The following is a 20,846-nucleotide window of genomic DNA, read 5'->3' on the forward strand; positions in this document are numbered from 1 at the left end:
TGAATGCATGATTTTTTGGAAATTTTGATGATGATTTAAAAAAAAAAAAATGAATGAGCGATGGGTGAATACCCCTAGTTGTTAGGATTAATGCCCTTAAATCCTATCGTATGATGCTGTGTATGATATTATGTAAGACATTATGTATGACTTAATATTGTCATTGATAAAGTTGTTTTATTATTATCTGAAATAATGGTAACATGAATATTCAGACATTATTATATAGTCCATGAGATGCATAGTATGTGATTTATGTGATTAAGTCACAGAAGATATAAGTCACAAGTTCTTTGTAAACTCAGAATTTTAGTTTGTAGTCTGTGATGAAATTGGGAATTTCATCTGCGAAGATTATAACATATCAACTAAGATGATTTGTCTTGATCGTGGAAGTGAAAACTTCTAGTTGATGTGTTAATATGTTTTAAGAGTTAAATGACCGCTGTGAGATTTATTATTCTCCTAACGATTGTCAAATGAATAATAAATCTCACAACTTATATTTACATGAATTCTTAATCTTGAGAGAATAATGGACCTAATCATGGAGTGTAGGTTGCTTTGATTTATCAGGAGTGAAATCTAAAGTAACGGTCAAAATCTTAGTATGTTGGGCAGACATTTAGTATTGATGGAACATATATTCTCAAGATGGAATTCATAGTCTCTTAACGGAGATATAAAATATTCCCTTGAGATAAGTTTAATGGGTTCGGTTATTCAGAGTGTTAGGCCTAACCACTTTAGTAAGGAATTACTAAAGTATATATTTATGAAATTGGATTTCATAAATATATGATGAATAACTTAAAAGGATTAAACTGGGTACTCAAGGATTAAGATGTAGTGATCTACAAAGTGGTAGACTTCATTCATGACTTTGTATTACTACGAATATTTTATGAAGGGGTTGCATGTACAATAATGTCTTGGGATATAATTTACTAATAAGGCCTAGAGTGCAATATTATTTATATAGTGGTATTAAATATAATTAATGGTAACTTTGTACTTGTCAAGAGTTGACAGAAAAGCCCAAGGCCCATTGGAGCTAGAGTCTTATTTGTTCCCTTTTGGTCCTACTCCAAGCCACACACTAAAGCCCAATTGGAAAGGCCCAAAAGGCTAGTCCAATTAGATAATCAGTTATTATGAGAGAAACATATAGAATTTTGGTACTACAACAAGTTACATGAAATGGTATGTTTTTGTGTGTTGTACACTCTTTCATTCTCTCTAGAACATACACATATAATTGATTGAAAGACCATACTTCTTGGGCATCAAGTGGAATTGGAGTGAAGATTAAAAGTGTTCCCAAGTGCTTTTCATCTTTGGTTTTGAATTTCACCGCATCAAGGTACACTCTCTTATTCCTAAATTCTGAAACTTACTTAGTATATGTTATCAATTGCGAATGAAGTAGATCTGTTAATTTTCCGCTGCATACATTAATATTTCCATCACTAGTATGAAGTATGAATTCATGAGTCTTGGAAAAAATCTTGATTTGATCAATTTTTGAAAACAATGATGGAAGCGATAATTTTTGAAAATAAGTGAGTTAGGCAAGTTAGAATGCCCTAGTTTGACCTAAAAAATCTTTCGAATGTTAAATGATTCTAAACAAAATGTCTGACAACACAAAATTGCATGGAAGTATGATGGAGGGGTTGTATGTCACTTGGCACATGAAGAGTGCCATTCGGCACTTTTAGAGTGCCGTTTGGCACTTTGAAAGTGCCGATTAGCACTTTTAGAGTGCCGAATGGCACTTGGTCACACTATGATGCTTACATCATGGTGGGCCGACTCCTCATGCTTTTCCAATGTGTGTTTCACGTTTTCTTGTTTTTTGAAAAATATTTTCTTCATTTGTGATCATGAAACACTCTCCTACTCAACTACAAACTCTTTAAAACTTATTTAAAACCTGATTAGGAACTGATGTAGCTTATATTGATGATCTCTCCTGCAAGATATCTCTGCATCAGGGTTAGCAAAACACAATAATCACAAGCAAAAGTCATCATGGCTAGCAATCATAATTTTTCTCATACAACAATTCATGATATCAACAGATGGGTTCGTAGCTTTAATTTCAGTACCAAGACCAACTTTACAATCTATAAACTAAAGGGAGCTAAGGCTCTGAGGAATGTCAAAATCAAGTGGGATTTCCTTCATGCCGTTGTGAAATTCTGGGATCCCGAAGATCATGTATTCCGGTTTAAAACTATTGAACTTTGTCTGAAAATTGAAGAATTTTCTGCTATCCTGAGCTATGACCCTAGCAAAAAATCTATGGCGGTTACTTATGATCCCAGGCATAGGGAATCTTTGTTTGATGCTTTCGGTCTTCCTACTTCTATCACTAGTAGTATGGTTGAAGGACATATGGTAAATCTTCATGCAATTGTTTCGAGGTTGATTGACAAATGCACCTATGGAGTGACCAATAATATGCAGAAAAACTTTGGCTTGGCCCTATGCTTCGTGGGAGAATTTTTGCTTTGCTTTGGAAGGCATGGTTTTGTGGATGCTCGAGCCATAAGTGTTGTAAGTCAAATTAAGGATGGTGATAATCCTATTTCTTTGATCTTGGTAGAAACACTTCTAGGACTGGATGTTGTACTTCATGGTGGAGAATCTCAAAACTTCCTAGGGAGTCCCTTAACTTTGCAGATATGGCTAATGGAGTGACTAGATAAGATCGCTAGGCCTACAACTGGTCATTATTGGCCTAGCAGTTTTCTTAGCTGGACTGTAATTAAAATTGAATGCCTAACTGAAAGTGACTGGGTGAAGTTTTCGAACAAGAAATCCAGTACCTCAATCCAATGGAACTATTATTGGTGGAAGTGCCCACCCCTTCTACTGCGGTCTCCAGGATCATATCACATCTTCATTATTGGGTTGCGGAGGGCTTCTACAAGGCAGATAGACTCCTGAGGCAGTTCTAGTATGAGCAAGGGATGCTTGGTGGAAAAAGAAGAAGAACTTTCACTCCTATGGGCACAAATCCTACTTCTATAAAGAACATGCTCTTGGTCTTGGAGATGGCTAACCAAGTAAACCAATCTTTTGCCAAAGTCCACTTTCACTGGATGACTACTGAATACTCTAACTGGTTGGTGAGCAAGATTGTTGATAAGGAAGTTGAGATGGTTGCTATGAGAAAACTGTTTCTCAGAGATAATTGGGAAAGACACGATGTAGACAACTATGAGTTCAAAAGAAGGGACAAGAATAATGAAGTAACTAACACAAGAGAAATCAGTGGTCAACAAAAAGGAAAAAACTGAAGACAAAGTGACCTTCTTATTTTTTGGCTTTGAATATGTTTATTTAAAAGTTTAAGTAAAAACCCTTATGTTTAGGAATTGTTTAGGATTTGCTGGTTAGGGATTCTGTTTAAAGTGTAGGCTTTTGGGATTTTATTTTTTATTTTTTATGGTTTGGTTTAGGTTTGGATTCTTGAGTTTTGGTTTGGTTGCAGGTTTGATTTAGGGTTTTGTGTAATGACATAGTTTAATGGAATGGTTGAATTTTTGAAAAATTTTGGTTAATGGGCAAATGGTGGTTTTGGGAAATTGTGACCGAACCAATGCATGGTTGCCTATGTACCCCCTTTGTAGAAGGATCTAGTCATCACGTAGCTCATTTATTTTTTATTTTCCTTAACTTTTGCCTAGGCTGTCCTTTCGGGTTTTCAACCTAGCAAGCTCTCTCACTTTTTTTATTTTTTTTTAACTCTCCTTTTGCGTAGGTTGCCTTTTCGGGTTTTCAACCTACCATTTTTCTTTTGTTGCTCTAATTTTTGCCTAAACCGTCCCTCCAGGTTTACAGCCTAGCGAGCTCTTTTTTTTTAGTCAAGCCTAGGAAGGGAAATACCATAATTTACAAACACTTTAGATGTGGTGCTTTCAGACTACCTCCTTAGACGTGGTACTTCTTTAGTTGATCCATGTTGGTTGGCTCAATGAAAGGGTTTGCATCTAAATCTATCAACCTTACTGCTCCCCCAAAGTATATCTGCTTGAAAATGTATGGGCGCTTGCCCAATTTTGCTTGAACTTCCCATTTGCATCTTGAATCAGGGCTCAAATTTCTTTCAACACTAAATCCCCCAACTTCAAATATCTAGTTCTTACTTTCTTGTCAAAAGCTTTCCTAAGCCTCCTTTGGTAACCTTGAATATGATACAAGGCCTTGAGTCTCTTCTCATCCAACATGCATATCTGGTCATATCTGCTTTGCAACCAATCTACTTTAGGGATCTCACTTTGCAATACTGTCCTTAGTGAACGGACACCTATCTCAATGGGAAGAATTGCTTCCATCCCATACACTAATGAATAAGAAGTGGCTCCTGTGGAAGATCGAATTGATGTTCTGTACCCCCAGAGTGCATAGGGCAATTGTAGGTGCCAATCCTTGTAATTCTTACTGCTCCATTGGTTTGAGGACGGTAAGGTGAAGACTTGTGGTGCTGAATATTGAACTGTCATAGTAGCTTCTCTGTTTCTACCTTGAAATGTTGCCCATTGTCAGAGACAATTTCATGTGGTACCCCATATCTATAGATGATATTGGTTTGGATGAATTGAGCCACTTTCTTTGAATTCAGAACCATGTATGAGGCAACTTCTACCCATTTGGTGAAGTAATCGATGGCTACGAGTATGAATTCATGGCCATTGATGTTGTTGGGTGAATTTTCCTAATAATGTTTATTCCCCATATAGAGAATGGTTAGGGTGACGTCATGGTGTGTTGTGGCATAGGTGGCATGTGCTTCAGATCTCCACAGACTTGGCATTGATGGCAATTTCAAACATGAACCACATAGTCGGCTTCCATAGTAGTCTAGTAATAGCCTTGTCTCATTATCTTCCTTGATAGAATGTGCGCATTCATATGTGGCCCATAACTTGACTCATGAACCTCTTCAATTATTGCTGTGCTTCCTTGGCAGTCACACAAAGGAGATGAATTCCATCATATGATCTTTTGTAAAGCCTTTCACCACAAATAATGTAATTAGTAGACAACCTCCGGATGGTTAATTGATCATTCTTGTCTGCAGACTTCGGGTATGTTCCATCCATGAGGTATTGTAGGATGTTTAAATACCATTCAGCTTCCTCATTCTTTCCCTCCTCCTCTTCTATTATCATGTAGTGGGCTGGTTCTTCTTTTTGTTCCAACACTATCGGTCTAGCTTCATCTTCTTTTGGCCCATCCATCATGGATGCCATGGTTGCTAAAACATTGGCAATTTGATTTTGCATCTTTGACACATATTGATATTGGATCTTGCTGAATTTTTTGTCCACTTCTGAAGACATTCATGATAAGGCATCAACCCTTCTTCTTTGATCTTCCATTTATTCTGAATCTGAGAGATTATCAAAGCTGAGTCTCCAAATACCTCCAACTCTTTCACTCCTAGGCCTAAAGCTGCTTGTAGGCCTAAAATGCAAACTTCATATTCAATGACATTGTTGGTGGCAGGAAAGTTGAGTCTGCCAGAAAATGGAATATGTGTCCCTTTTGGAGAAATTAAGAGAACTCCAATTCCACTTCCATTTTGATTTGTGGCTTCGTCAAACTACATCTTCCATGATTCAACCTCAATCCCCATGATGCCTTCATCCGGAAAGTCTCCTTGGATCTCTTCAGCTTCTTCTGGTGAACAATGGGCTAAGTGAACGGCAATTGCTCTCCCTTTCACATATTTCTATGTCACATACTTAATATCAAATTCTGATAGAAGCAATACCCATTTAGCAATCTTCCCATCTTGCATAGGTTTTTCCATTAAGTACTTCAAAGGATCCATTCTTGCAATCAACAAAATCTTGTTGGCAAGCATATAATGTCTAAGTTTGCGGGTTGCCCAAACAAGTGCTACGCATGTTTTCTCTAATGGTGAATTCATAAGGCAACATCTTCTTGCTGATGTAGTATATTGCATTCTCCTTTCTAGTTTCCTCTAGGTATTGAGCAAGTAGAGCCTCCATTGCTGTATCTTGGCATTGTTCATTCCATACTATAGGAACTTCCTTCTTAAGCAATCGGAAGATTGGTTCACATGTCATGGTGAGTTGAGCTATGAATCTGCTGATGTACTGTATCCTTTCCAGAAATCCTCGAATCCGCTTTTCAGTTCTTGGAGTCTTCATCTCTACAATTGCCTTGATTTTGTCAAGATCAGCTTCTATTCCCCTCTAGCTTACAATAAACCCCAATAGCTTTCCAGATGTTACACCAAAAGTGCACTTCTTTGGATTCAACCATAACTTGTAGAACTGGATTCTTTCGAAGAACTTTTGTAAAGCTAGCATATGTCCTTCATGGTCTTTGGACTTCACTATCATGTTGACATAAACCTTTACTTCTTTATGGATCAAGTCATGCAACAAAGTAGTGGCTACACATTGGCAAGTAGCCTCTGCATTTTAAAGGCCAAATGGCATGACTGTGTAGCAATACATCCCCCATGGTGTAGTAAAGGAGGTTTTCTACATATTTTCTGGAGCCATCTTAATTTGATTGTATCTTGAAAATCCATCCATAAATGATAGCAAAGCATGACCTGCTATATTTTCAACTAGGACGTTAATGTGAGGTAAAGGAAAGTCATCTTTTGGACTGTCCTTAATCAAATCTCGAAAATCTACACAAATTCTAACCTTCCCATCCTTCTTTGGCATTGGAACCACATTAGCTAACCATTCTGGATAGTTGACCACCCTTAGGAATCCTGCATTGTGCTATTTCTCCATTTCTTCCTTGATCTTGAGAATCCATTCTGGCTTTATTCTTCTCAACTTCTGCTTGACCAGCTTCATTGTTGGATCTGTTGGAATGCAGTGATGTACTATATCTATATCAATCCTAGACATGTCTTCTTATGACAAGGCAAAGACCTCTTTGAACTCTGTCAAGAGTGCCACTAATGCGTCTTTCTTTGAAATGGTTAGAGTATTGCCCACTTGTATCATTTTAGGTTCATCATTAGTCCCCAGGTTAATAGGTTGGGTTTCTTCTTTTATGGGTTCTAAGTGTTCATGTTTTAATTCCTTATTATTAAGAGTTTCTTTACTAATTTCATAAATAGAAACATTCAAAGTTAACAAATAAGCAGAATCTTAAATCATATTAAAAGGAAAAGAGTTCTTAACAGACTTAACAGACTTAATAGACTTAACGAAATCAGATTCGACTGGAAAACTATCACAAACAGACTTAACAGGAACATAAATACTAGCAAAAATAAACTCAATAGGGACAGAAACAATGTTCTTAGCAGGGGAGACTGGCTCGACGGTCTTGATCTTCTTGGCAAGAGTGACTGACCTGACGGTTTTAATCTTCTTCATTGAGTGGGCGGCTCCCTCCCATGCCTAGTTCTTCAACTTAGTTATGACTTCAATGATGGCAGGTGGTTCCCAGTAAGTCCCTTCTTCCCTTAGTGTCAACACTGTGGGATCTTCATACATGTAATCGGTGGCTTCATCGTCAACCTCTATGTCTGTAGGCTTGTCAGTCTCCAAATGTAGGGGTTTGAAGTGTCTCCTTCCCATGTGATGTGTGCAATTTTTGTTGGATCATTTAGGTTGATGTCTTGGGGTTTGAAATGTCTCCCCCCATTTATGGATGTTGGGCCATTTGATTGGGGTTCGAAGTGTCTCCCCCCATTTGTAGGTATTGGGTTGTTTGATTAGGGTTCAAAGTGTCTCCCCCCATTTGTGAGTGTTGGATAACTTGATTAGGGTTTGAAGTGTCTCCCCCATTTGAGTAATTTTTGGGTTCTGGTACTTCTTCATTCCATATATCATATCCTGTGGTGGTAGTAGATGTCCTATCCATTAATTCTTCCCATGTCATCATAAAGCACTCGGGTAGATCATTGATCAGCTCAAATGGGTCTTCTTTACTTTCTTCTTCAGTCATCAGGCAATTAATCCTTGGTCCTTCCCAAAATTGTGATTGGGCAAGGGATTATTAGTGATGCTAGGCCTTGTAGCGGTGCAATCACCTTGTTGTCTATTAGGTTTTGAATTGCATGACGAAGGCCAACGGTCAATATCATGGCTAGGCCCTTGGTGGTAAGCACATCTATTATTCACATCAAACTTTGAGGGCAAGGGGTTTGGAATTGGTCTTGGTGCTAAGGGTTTCAGTAACCCTTTTGCTTTTAGCTTGTCAAACACTTGGCTTATAGGCATATACAACTCATGAAATTCCCCTTAGGTCTAGGCCCTTGTTGTACTTGCACAGGTGCAATGGGTGCAATCAATTGATAAGGATCATTTTTATGGATATTAGAAATTTCTATAGCCTTAGAATTAGATCCTACATTCTTTTTAAACATCGATGGGTCATCATTCTTTATAGTGCCATTGTTTATTGCATCCTCAATTTGGGTTCTAGCAGTAATCAAGGCTTTAAAATTGGGAAAGTATTGTGTAAACAAGTACTTATGGTATACAGGTAATAAATTATTTACAACCATAGCTAATTGCTCTTCTTTACTTGGCCTATTCATCATCTGTGCTGCCTGGCTCTCCACTTGGTAATGAAAGTAGAGAAGGATTCTTTCGACTCTTGCTTTGTGGTCTTGAGATCTCTCTTTGTGATGTCCACTTCTATATTGTACTTGTATTGCTTGTGAAACACTGGGCAGATGTCCTCCCAACTTCTAGCTCTTGCATCATCTAGGTTGAGGAACCACCTAAGAGCAGCTTCGATCAGTGTGTTTTGGAACATTTGAGGAAGTACTTCTTCGGTTGTGCCTAAGGGTTGCATAGCCCTCATATACATCTTCAGATGGGACTTTGGGCAACTAGTCTAGTCAAACTTGTCCAAGGTTGGCATCTTGAATTTGGGAGGTAGTCTCAAATTAGGGAAAAGTGAGAAGGAGTCATAGTCCATAAGGTCCTCCATCTTACGGGCTCTTCTAATCATCTCCTCCATTTTATTCATTCTCTCGTTGATCTTCTTCTCATTCTCTATGGCTGGTGGATCATGATCATCCATGTTCTCCTTTTGGTTACTCTTCAGGTTTTGAAACTGTTGCACCATACAATTCATGTCTTCTCTCAGTTGGATTTGACTAGCTACCATGGTCTTGAGTAGCTCTTGAGTGTTATGGGTTCCTCAGTGTTTGAATGTTCTCCATCTTCTGCCATAGTGCTAGGAGCTTCAGATTCTTGTGGCTTAAACTATCTTGTAAATCAAAGATGGGGTTGTGGTTGTTAGGACATATGTGATTTGATGTTAGGAACATATGTCAATTTGGATAATCTTTTGACAAAATGCATTTTACTTGTAATTGGGTAGATCTAGGATGTGTTTAATACTTCAAGAAACAAGGTTTCAAGTTGAACTGTTAAAGCCATGCAAATCTGTTCAAGAAACAAGTGAGAAAGTGTTGGATTTTAAAACTCGATAGCTAGCATCTATTGAGGTTTAAAAAGCTATTGAAGCCTGAAGCTCAATAGCTAGCTCGATAGATACCCTATCTGTCAAGGTTTATAAAATTCAATTTTTCAGAGCTGATTTCACTCCAATTCGTGAGTATGTGTTTAGGCTTTCTTTTCTCACAACCTTAAACATATATAAGGATTATTTTAAGGGCCGTCAAAGGTTGCGCAAGTGTGAAGCAAAGTTGTGTTCATGCAAATTGTGGTTGGAGACAGAATTTGCCCTAGTTTATCTTTCTTTTGGAGAAGCTGCTGTGTTTGTACACCTTAGGGTTTTGTGACCAAGGAGTTTCGTGATCTTCTTAGTGTGATTAATTGAAGAACTTTGCAGCTAACATCTTTCTCAAGTTAGTGATCAAGTCGCGTAATAGGATCCACACATCTATTGGTTAGTCACGTACTGGGAGCCGTGCATTGAAAAGAGAGATTGTTACTATAGAACAAGTCAGATTGGGTATTGGGGTAAGGGTTCAACTGTAGGTTGGTATAAGGTACTGGGATTCCTCTACTTGTAACCGCTCGTTTTGATAATAGTGGATTCTCGGGAGTGGTGACCTTAAAATCACCCGGTGGGGTTTTTGCCGTGTAGGTTTTCCCCTTTCATAAATAAATCACCGTGTCAATTTAATTTTCGCTGCACTTTAGTTAATTGGTGATTTGTTTGTGCTTCCACGCGCTTCGCATGTTAATTAACTTAATTAATTCACTTGGCTAAATTAATTGGTTAATTTATCACAAATGGTCAATACATTCTTGGCCTATCAGTAGTGTTACACTAGCAGAGTTTCTTCTATGCTTAAGGGCTTCAATACCGTAATAGGAGTGACGGGCTTGGAACTGGAGCTATTGGCTTGAGTGTTGGGCTTAGGTTCTATTTGCAGCCTTCCTTTAGATCTTGACCAAATTCTCCCCTAATGATAGGCTTGGTCGGGTTAATCAAAGCTAAGACCCCATCCACATCAATCAATCAACCAAATAAACACACACAACATGCAATGCAATTTTAACCAGGACCGACCTAAGGGTAGGTTCTAAGTCATTATGTTGTAGGGTGGGTTTGTTATTTCATTGTTTCCCACTGCTAGGATGTTACACCTGCCAACTTATAATGTAATGAACATTGCGTTGGTCCAAACGACATGGTCTATCCTTTACAATCAACAAGAAATGATTCAGTGACTTTGGGCTATGAGTTGGTGAGTTCACCACTGGGTACTCGAATCTAATAAAGACCGGCGATCCATGCTTACTACCACCATAAGTTGTTGAAAGGGGTGCATACATTGTTGCTTGGATGGCACACACAATGTCAGTTAGGGAAAGCTTTTAACAAACAGTACATACAACAAAATATCATACAAAAAAGTATCATACATCTTCAACAAACATAAATAAACAAACAAACAACAATATCATGCAAAACTAGGGTACATATTTGGTCACTTAAGTCTAACACGAAGCTTAGCCCTCGACATCCCCAACGGAGTCGCCACTGTGAGAGACCGCAAAAGGTGCATCTTATAAAAGAGATTTGGTTGCTTTTAAGGGCATCTCTCTTTTTGGGTAAGTGGTGTGGAGTCACCACTTATTTTTTATACAAAAAATAAGAAAAACTAAATATAAATACATGACTGAATTGTTTCCTTTCATTGATTGAATAAAAAAATACATATTTGAAAATTTGAAAAATTACATGGCTTTGGGTCCTAGTTACAAACTACCAAATAATTACATGGCTTTTTGTCCTATTTACAAACTACCCAAAATAAAACAAAGATAAGGTTGGATCTACCTATCCAAAAGACCTAAATTTGGAGGCTAGGGTACAGAATGGGAAGGTGTTAGGCACCCATTCCACCCAGACAGAATTTGGTCTTCTAAACTCTTGTGACCTATGTACTCCTTTCATGCATGCTATGAATGATATGTTGTACATGTGAACAAAACTAAATCACACAAATTTATTTATGAATGCATCCTCTTCTTAGTTTAAAAAAATTCAGATTTGTTGTTGTGAGTAAAAAGAATTTGATTTCAGTTTATATAAAAAAATCAGATCTGCTTTTGTTGTGTAAAAAAAGAGGTTTTTGGAGAGAAAATTCAGATATGTGTTTATTAAATAAAACAAAGTCTTGGTTTTTTAAAAATTAGATCTGTTTTTAAGAACTTAGAAAAAAATGGTTTTGGTTTATAAAAGATCAGATCTGTTTTTATATGTTCAAAAAGTATGAAAAAGATTGCTTGAGAAGAGAGTTTCATTTAGAAGTAAATTTATGCTACATATATTGAATAAAACAAACACAGCAAACACAACCATGCATGATCTTTTTTATTTATTTCAAAATCTACTATGTTAAAAAAAAAAAAAAATCAAATTTGTATCTAAGGAAGATACAAATCAACTTTTGATTTAAGAAAAATTTAGATCTGCATCTAATGAAGATGCAGACCAGTATTTGATTTAATAAAAAAAATCAGATTTGCATCTAATGAAGATGCAAATCTGTTTTATTTTGAGAAAAATTCAAATCTACATCTAAGGAAGATGCAGATCTGTTTTTATTTTAAGAAAAATTCAGATTTGCATCTAATGAAGATGCAGATCCGTTTTATTATGAGAAAAATTCAGATCTACATCTAATGAAGATGCATATATGTTTTTATTTTGAGAAAAAAAATCATATCTACATCTAATGAAGATGCAGATCTGTTTTTAGTTTTAAGAAAAAGAATTGATTACATACAGATCTTTGAAATTAAGAAAGAGATCATAACAATTATAAAAGATTCAAGATCATGCTTTAAATGAAACAATATTTCATGATATGAATATTTGAAACAACTAAACTAAAAAAATAAACATGCATCATCACAACAAGAGAAGCATAAGAAAAAGGGTTAAGAAACAACCTCTTGCATGGAGCACTCTTCTTCTTAAGAGGATATCTTAGGGTTCAAAAAAATTATTCAATTATCTTTGAAACCTAAAAACCCTAGTTTAAGAAAGAATACTAGAAAAGAAGGGTGAGAAATTTGAGAGTGTGAAAAGGTGTCTCTCCTAGAGCGTAAAAGAATGTACTAAATTTTGAGTTCCAGTCCTTATTTATAGAGACTGGAATGCTTAAAAAATAAGCAACCACGGGGAGAATGCAAATCAGGAAGCGTCTTTCTACGAAAAAGTCGAAAAGGGTATGCCTTATCGGCACCATAGGAGAATTGGGCCTTAGCACTTAAGGGTGCAATTCGGCACTCCAAAAGTGCCAAATGGTACTCTTGGGTGCCGATCGCACTTTCGTGTTCAAGTGTGTTTTTGGACACATTTTTTAGGTTTTCTTGAACCGGGCCTTGCACTTAGATGTGTTTTCAATCAGTATTCTAAGATTTTTATCTCTTTTCTGGATAATTCAGGTCTTTTCAGGAACAATTATCTTGTAAATAAATACCCTAAAATAAATTTTGATAAAATTTAGATTATCCACAATTTTATTGTTATTCAATTATCCCTTTTATTCCTATGCAAGCAATCTTATTTTAGACACTAATTGTCAACCAATCACAAAATTATTTAATTAATTTTCATTGTTTAATAAATCAGAATTAATTTAAACTAATCATGCATGGTCGACTCTACCTAGACAAAATGCATGCTGACTGTGCAAACTTGATCATACGATATCTTTCGATCTGATGGTCCAATTTGAAAATCGAACACACCGTTGTAACCGTTAGAATCTCAAGATCATTTTTATGACATGCAATGAATGAATCAATGCATGTAATGCAATCTTGATCTTTGGGGTACATGGATGGTCATTCCAGTCATCTTCCTTAATTAAATCATGGGTGCAAAATCGAGTGTCTACACCAATATTGAAAAATTCCTCATTTTATTGATTTGCAAATGAATTTACATTAATCATAAGAAACTACATGGCTTTGGTCTGAGATATAACCTAAGATAAAGTACATGCTTTTGTTTCCTAGTTACAATATTGAAATTGAAAATTACAAGAATAAACATTGATCTACCAATCCTTGATCTAAGCTTGGAGACTATTTTAATAGATGGGAAGTGTTAGGCACCCACATTGCCTGGTGAAATCGGTGTTTTAGACTATGGTGGCTAACATTCATATCATATCCGAAGAGTCTGGCCGAAAGTGGAGTGCACACCATACAGGGATTAAGGAAAGGACATACTCTTGGATGCAAAATGGTTTCATGAGTGTAGATACCACGTTGGGAGCAGGAAAAGCCTTCTTACAGTCACTCTATACACAGTATGCTGAGTGGGGTGTTGATTTTGGTAATTAATTTGGCCATTGTTTTTGGAAATTTTAATTTGTGCATGTAGCTCAATCTATTTTCCACTTTCTAAGTTTGACATTGATAGCTTTTGTTTTCCTCGTAGTGAAACACTGAGACATGACTGTGTGTTTGGTGACAACTTGGATATAAATGAAATAAGCGTTGTTTCAGACGTAAGATGCATACACTCTATCTCTCTCTACAATATTTTGCATGATGGATTTATTTTACATGGTGTTGCCTTAATTTGCTCAGGTTCTGCAGCAACTTATCCACCCCATATTGTATTCACTGTCTCCAGGAACCGGTGTGACCCCAGAAATGGTCAAGAATGTGAGTGGACTGGCGAACATGTACAGGACAACTAGGCTTGATTGGGATTCATGGGGAGATGTTGCATCTCATTTTGATGTTTCAAGGTGATCGAAAAGACCGTTGATCTGTTTCTGTTCAGGATATTTTGGAGCTTAATAAGTCTCCCTTTATAATCATTATTTATTTTCCATTTACTGCTTCTTTGATCTATATGCATTAGATTATAGATTTATTATTATTATTATTATTATTAGGGACATTGCTGCAGCTGATTTGATAGGAGCTAATGGCTCGCTGGGTAAGGCTTGGCCTGACTTGGATATTCAACCACTAGGATGGCTTACAGATCCAGTTTATAACGAATTTTCTTGTTACTTTTTCTTCATACATCATACATCTAATGAAGAATTTTCTTGTTACTTTTCCCTTCTTTTTCTTCTTTCTCAGAATTTTCTTCTTTCTTGGATATGCTATTTTGTATTTAGAAAGTTCAGGATACACGAATGCATGAATACCTTTTTTTTTTTAATTAGAAGTAAAGATGCTATGATTTTATGGTTAAAATTTTGAGACATGACCGACTTTTTTCACCTATATTGTATAAAGTTATTTATTTATTTAGTATGATTATTATTATATTTCTCTTATAATACATTGTATGCATCAAGACATTTAAAAGTAACATTTATTATTTAATTTATTGAAATTAATTGATTTGTAAACATTTATGATTTCCTATTTTTAATTTTCAATGTGTAATATTTAATTTATTTAATAAAAACATTGATTTATAATTGTGAGGACTGAATTTGGATTGGACCCGGTGTAGGATTGAGTTTAAGTTCAACAAGCCCAAACAATGAATTTATAGAGTATGGGTGAAAGAACTAGTTCTACCCCAAAAGATGGACAATAAAAGTTGCTGAATTAAGATTGTTGAACACAAGTAAATAAGAAAATCTGTCATCAGCACGGCCTGGGGAGCTTATGTTATAATCTCTAGTACTTGAACAGAGCTACAAGAGTTCATCGTACTCTTATAAAGATTTCTTGATTTTTTCCGATCCCCTCTTTTAGGCCACTTTCCCATGCTATATACTACAATTTTGGTGTCATCTCCATCATACACGTGTAGGTTAGATTCAAGGAGCTCTTTCTTGTCCCATCCAGCACCTCCCAGAACCATCAAATAGTAGCTGTAAGACTGCTTGGCCACTATTCAGGTATCACCTCCACATTAATGCGGTCAAAGAGTTAGTTAGGAGGCATTTAATGTGGAAGTAGTAGCTTTTGAAGATATTTGTTGTCTCCTTTTACTCACTCCTTGTCCAACGTCCAACTCCTAGTTGTGATGCAAATTTGAAGAAGGTCTAGGGTGATAGGACATTCTTACTGACCTCGGATCCTCGTTTTCGAAATGACTTTTCTCCTCGGACATGTGTTAGACTTATCTCGTACTATATTTATTTTTCCCTTTATACCATTCCCATTATAACCTCATTTGGCCATTCTCGGATTGGGCCACAGGCCCAATTCGTACAGCTTTAATAATACCTCTTGACTAACTGGCCCCCACAATAATGTTTAAAGAATGTGAGTTCTAGTTAGGCATAATGATTAAAGTCTCTTGTGGTTAAATTAAAGACCTAGGTTGATAGGCCACAAACTGAATGACCCATTGTGATAGAAATTAATTAATTAATTATCCAAGTTATTAATTAATTAATTTATCATGCAAACGCATGGTACCACAAACAAATCACCAATAAACTAATAATGCAGCGGAAAATAAATAACACGGTGATTTGTTTACGAATGGGGAAAACCTAACAGCAAAAACCCCACCGGGTGATTTTCAGGTCACTACTCCCGAAACTCCATTATTATCACAACAAGCAGTTACAAGTAAAGGAATCCCAAGTACCTTACCAACCTACAGTTGAACCCTTACCCCAATACCCAATTGGACTTGTTCTGTAGCGATAGTTCCCCTTTTAGATACACGACTCCCAAGTACGTGACTAACCAATTGTGCAGATTCTAGTACACGACTTCAATCACCAACTAAGAAGGTTGTTGGTTGCAAAGTTCTTCAGTTCATCCACATGATGAAGATCAAGAAGATGCTTGGTCACAAAACCCTATGGTGCACATACACAGCAACTTCTTCAAGAGAAAGAGATGAACTAGGGCAAGAACTTTGTCTCCGGTCACAATTTGCTTGAACAGAGTTTCTCGAAGCTTGTGCAACTTGTAAACTGTTTGACGGCCCTTAAAACAATCCTTTTATATGTCTAGGGTTAGGAGAAAAGAAAGTCCAAAGACATATTTACGGATCCCAAGAAAATCATATTTGAATTCTGAAAATCTTAAACCTCGACAGATAGGAGGTGTTGAGAAGTTGTCGAGCAGGTGTCGAGCACACCGAACTTTGAACAGCTTTCTTAAGCTCGATAGATACAGTTGTCAAACTTTAATGAATTTGCACTATCAACTTGTTTTCTTGGATAGACTTGAAGGTTCAACACTTGATCTTGAAACATGGTTTCTTGAAGTATTTAAACACATCCTAAATCTACCTAAATACAAGCAAAGTGCGTTTTGTCAAAGGATAAGTCAATTACATAAAGTCATGACATATGTTCTTAACATGTGAAACACATATGTCCTAACATAGGTTAACCTAAACAAAAAAGAAACTAATTAGTGTTTTGCCCTAATGATAAAGAACAATAATTATGGAGTGGACCTTATAGATTTTTAAATCCTATCGTATCTATTAAAATATGCTTCAAGAATAGTAATTGAGATTAATATAATTGGAAGCTATTATATAAAAATGAAAGAAATATTTGTCTTCAATTATATAAAATGGACTTGATGAAATTTTCTTATATTTGAGAAAAATGATATGTAGAATAAATCTTTTTTTTTTTTTTTTGTGGGACATCTAGAATAAATTATTTTAAAGTATAAATTATACATGTATGTATATTAATTCTTTTGATATAAAGAATATATGTGTATTATTTTGTGGATTTATAAATTATTAACTCCACAAACAAATTTTCTGGCTTTGCTACAATAGACTATTGTAGGGGTGGAAAAATTCAACACGACATGCGAACACGATACGACATGGCATGAAGTTAGCAGATTATGGGTTGAAGTTTAATGGGTTCATGTCATATTCGGGTTTATACGATTGACTTGTTTAATAAATGTGCCATGTTTGTGTCAAATTCACGGAACCTGTTTGACCCGTCTAACTAGTTTAACTAAATATCATTTTACCAATATACCCTTCAAAACCCTAGGTATATAAACTTATTGGTTATTGTGTTTATTTTGTTTGACATATTGTTATTGATTTATTTGTGATATTGAGATATGCTTTAGTTTTGATTGATAATTTGAGATAAAGTTACTCATTAGTTCTGAATTTTGTATTAAAAAATCTAGTTGTTTGGTTTTCATAATTTAGATCAATTGGGTTAATTTTAAATTTTGTATTTTTTTCGCTTTATAAAATTATGATAAATAGGTCGACACGATTGACTCGTTTAATAAACTAGTCATGCTAGGGTAAAGGAATCTTAACTTGTTTAATAAACATGTTAGGTTAGTGTCGACCCACATAATCAAAAACTCATAAGTCGACACGAACCCAACACGCAAACATGAATTGCCACCCTTAGAGTACTGTTAGATATATCAATTAACTTAGTTATTGTTTAAGTGATTTTGCTGTCACATTTAGGGAAAGTTCTTGACCTAGCAGTTTCTAGTGTCAAATAGGTCCATTAGTCGAACTCAAATAATGTGCATCACTTCAAATTCAATCTTTACAAACAAAGAACTTGTCATTCAGTCTGCTGAGTGACTTCTACTAAAACAGAAGTATGTCCGTCTATACCAAGTGGCATGGCTTCAGAAACAAGTTCTCCAATCTACTTCTTTACTAGAAACATGTTATATATCTACGACAGATCATTGGATAGTTGATTAGAGATTTTCAAAAGTCCCAGAATATAAATGCATACATTTGACTGTTTAAGTTGAGCCTAGCCTAGACATACAAAAAACTACAATTAACTTTAATTTTTTTTTCCCCAATATTTTAGATTCAAATGAAGGTCCACACCTTGCTCAAAAAAAAAAAAAAAAAAAATGAAGGTCCACACAAAACATCTAACCTTACTACAGATGAGCAAAGAACTAAGGTATCTATAGAAAAACTATTAGTGTATAGTTTAAACTAGATTAGCACATTGGGCTTAGCCCAGTATACTGTACTTGTAGTTTACTCATATTATTTATACTGCACACATACCTAGCCTATATAAGGCTCTTTATTGTACATTATTATTTACACAGAATATACAGACTATTCAGTCTTTCTCTCTTACTTTATATTCTTAACATGGTATCAGAGCCAATGCTCTAACTTTCTAACACCTGTGGTCTTCTTCGGTGTCTTTTCACTGCCTTTGCCTTCGTCCAGTGCCCACTATCAAAAGCAAGTTACCACCGTCAGACCCATAGCACCAAAAACTCTCGGATCCAGTCTTTCTATCCATCACCCTACCAAACTGAGAGCACAAATTAATAGATCACACAATTCTGAGAAAAACCCAACTCGAATCAACTCCATCCAGCCTCTCACGCGCTCCCACGCGCCACCAAAAGGTTCGATCTCGCAGTAACACGCGCCCACGTGCCTACACTCGCCATTACCCAATCTCACACGCTATCACGCGCCCCATGTGCCATTCACTGCAGCGTTGCCACGTCAGCCCTAGTGACGTCAGCATCCATTGACTTTGCCGCTGTCGTTGACTTTAACTGCCGCCATTGACCTTGACCGCCACCGCCGCTATTGACCGAGGTCAAAATTTTTCGAAGGGGCCTATCTTGCTTAGTTTTTCATGTAGATTCCATTTCTGGGTTCAATTTCTTTGTTTGAGGTCCCTAAATTCATCTTTTTGGTCATTTTCTTCATTATGGCTCAACAAAACAAACGAGATATCATACATCCTATCACCATTATGTTGGATGGTCCTACTGGCTATCATGCATGGTCTTAGAATATGACTGTCTTTCTCAAGGGTCATAAATTGTGGAGATATGTGACTGGTTCAATTACTAAGCTAGTACTAAAACCTACGTCCAAAGCCACAATTGCTGAAGATGCCTCTAAGACTGCTGTTATAGTGGATGATTATGAAGAACACCTAGAGGAATGGGAGAGTATTCAGAGTAAGATCTTTTCTTGGTTTATCAATACCTCTATTCCCTCCATTCGTAATCTTCTTCCTCGTCTTGAGACTGCTGAGGCTGCTTGGAAATTTTTGGCCGATCGCTAATATTGCACTAATGATTCAAGCTTGGAGTTCCACATTGAATCAAATCTTTATCAAATGCACCAAGAGACAGCTTAGTCTATTTCTGATTTTTATTCACAGACTTCTACTATGTGGGAACAACTCTTTGCTACAGATCCTCCACTAGTGTGTTCTATGGACATTGAGCTCTTTGTCAAATATTAGGATCGCTGTAAATTTATGCACTTCATGATGGGTTTACGTGAGGATTTTGAGCCTACTAGGGCTTCTCTTCTTAGCCGGTTTCCTACTCCTTCTCTTGATGCTGCAGTCAAGGAGCTCATTTCTGAGGAGAATCGTTGGCCTACTTATCACATGTCATTATCTAATCACGTATTGGCTACACCATCTCCACAGCCTCCCATTGCAGCATTCACTGCTCCTCCACGAATAAACTTTGGGCGTCCCACCTCTTAGTTTTCCAAAGGTACTCGTTGCGAGTTTTACCGTGCCAAAGGCCATGACATCTTAGTTTGTCGCAAACTGTAGAAATTTATGCAAGAGCAGAATAAAGCTTCTCTTACTCGAGCAGTTGCTATATCTCCTTTAGATCCATCAGTTCCTATAGGTCCATCCTTGGCTTCCTTACTTACTACGGTTGATATTGAGGCAGTAATTCAATAGGTTTTATCCTGAACTTCCACTACCCTTTCTGTCACCTCAAGTAAACAACCTTGGTTTTTTAATACCGCATGTTGTAACCATATGACTCCTAATGAATTGATAAGGCACCCTTAGAACACCCCATCACCATTTACACTGCTGATGGAACTCCTATGCTTGTTAGTCATAAATGAACAATCTCTTCTCCTTGTTTATCCCTTAGTGACACTTTTCATATCCCAAAGTTATCCCTCAATTTGTTTTCTATTGGTCAACTTTGTGAATTAGGTGTAGATTTTCTATTTACTAATCATAGTGTGGATGTGCAGGATCCCCGGACGGGTCAAGTGCTTGGGATAGGCCTTAAGGTTGGTTGCATGTTTGAGGTTCATGACTTGAAGATTCCTTCACAAGTTGTTTTTGCAGCTACTACTATTGCCACCCCCTCACTTGATCTATGGCATACTCGTCTTGGTCATCTATCCTTATCTCATCTTCAGTTGTTAGCTTCTCAAGGTTGTTTAGGTTCAGTACAGTGTTAAAAATTTGATTGTACTTCCTATCATTTTGGCAAACAAACAAAATTGCCCTTTAATAATAGTGACTCCATTTCTTCTGCACCTTTTGATCTCATACATTTTCATATTTGGGGTCCTACACTAGTTCTCACTGAGGGGGCATCAAGATATTTTGTCATATTTGTGAATGATTTTTCTCGATATACTTGGATTTATCTGCT

The sequence above is a fragment of the Quercus lobata genome, chromosome 3 (assembly GCF_001633185.2).
Source record: "Quercus lobata isolate SW786 chromosome 3, ValleyOak3.0 Primary Assembly, whole genome shotgun sequence".
Classification (NCBI taxonomy): domain Eukaryota; kingdom Viridiplantae; phylum Streptophyta; class Magnoliopsida; order Fagales; family Fagaceae; genus Quercus; species Quercus lobata.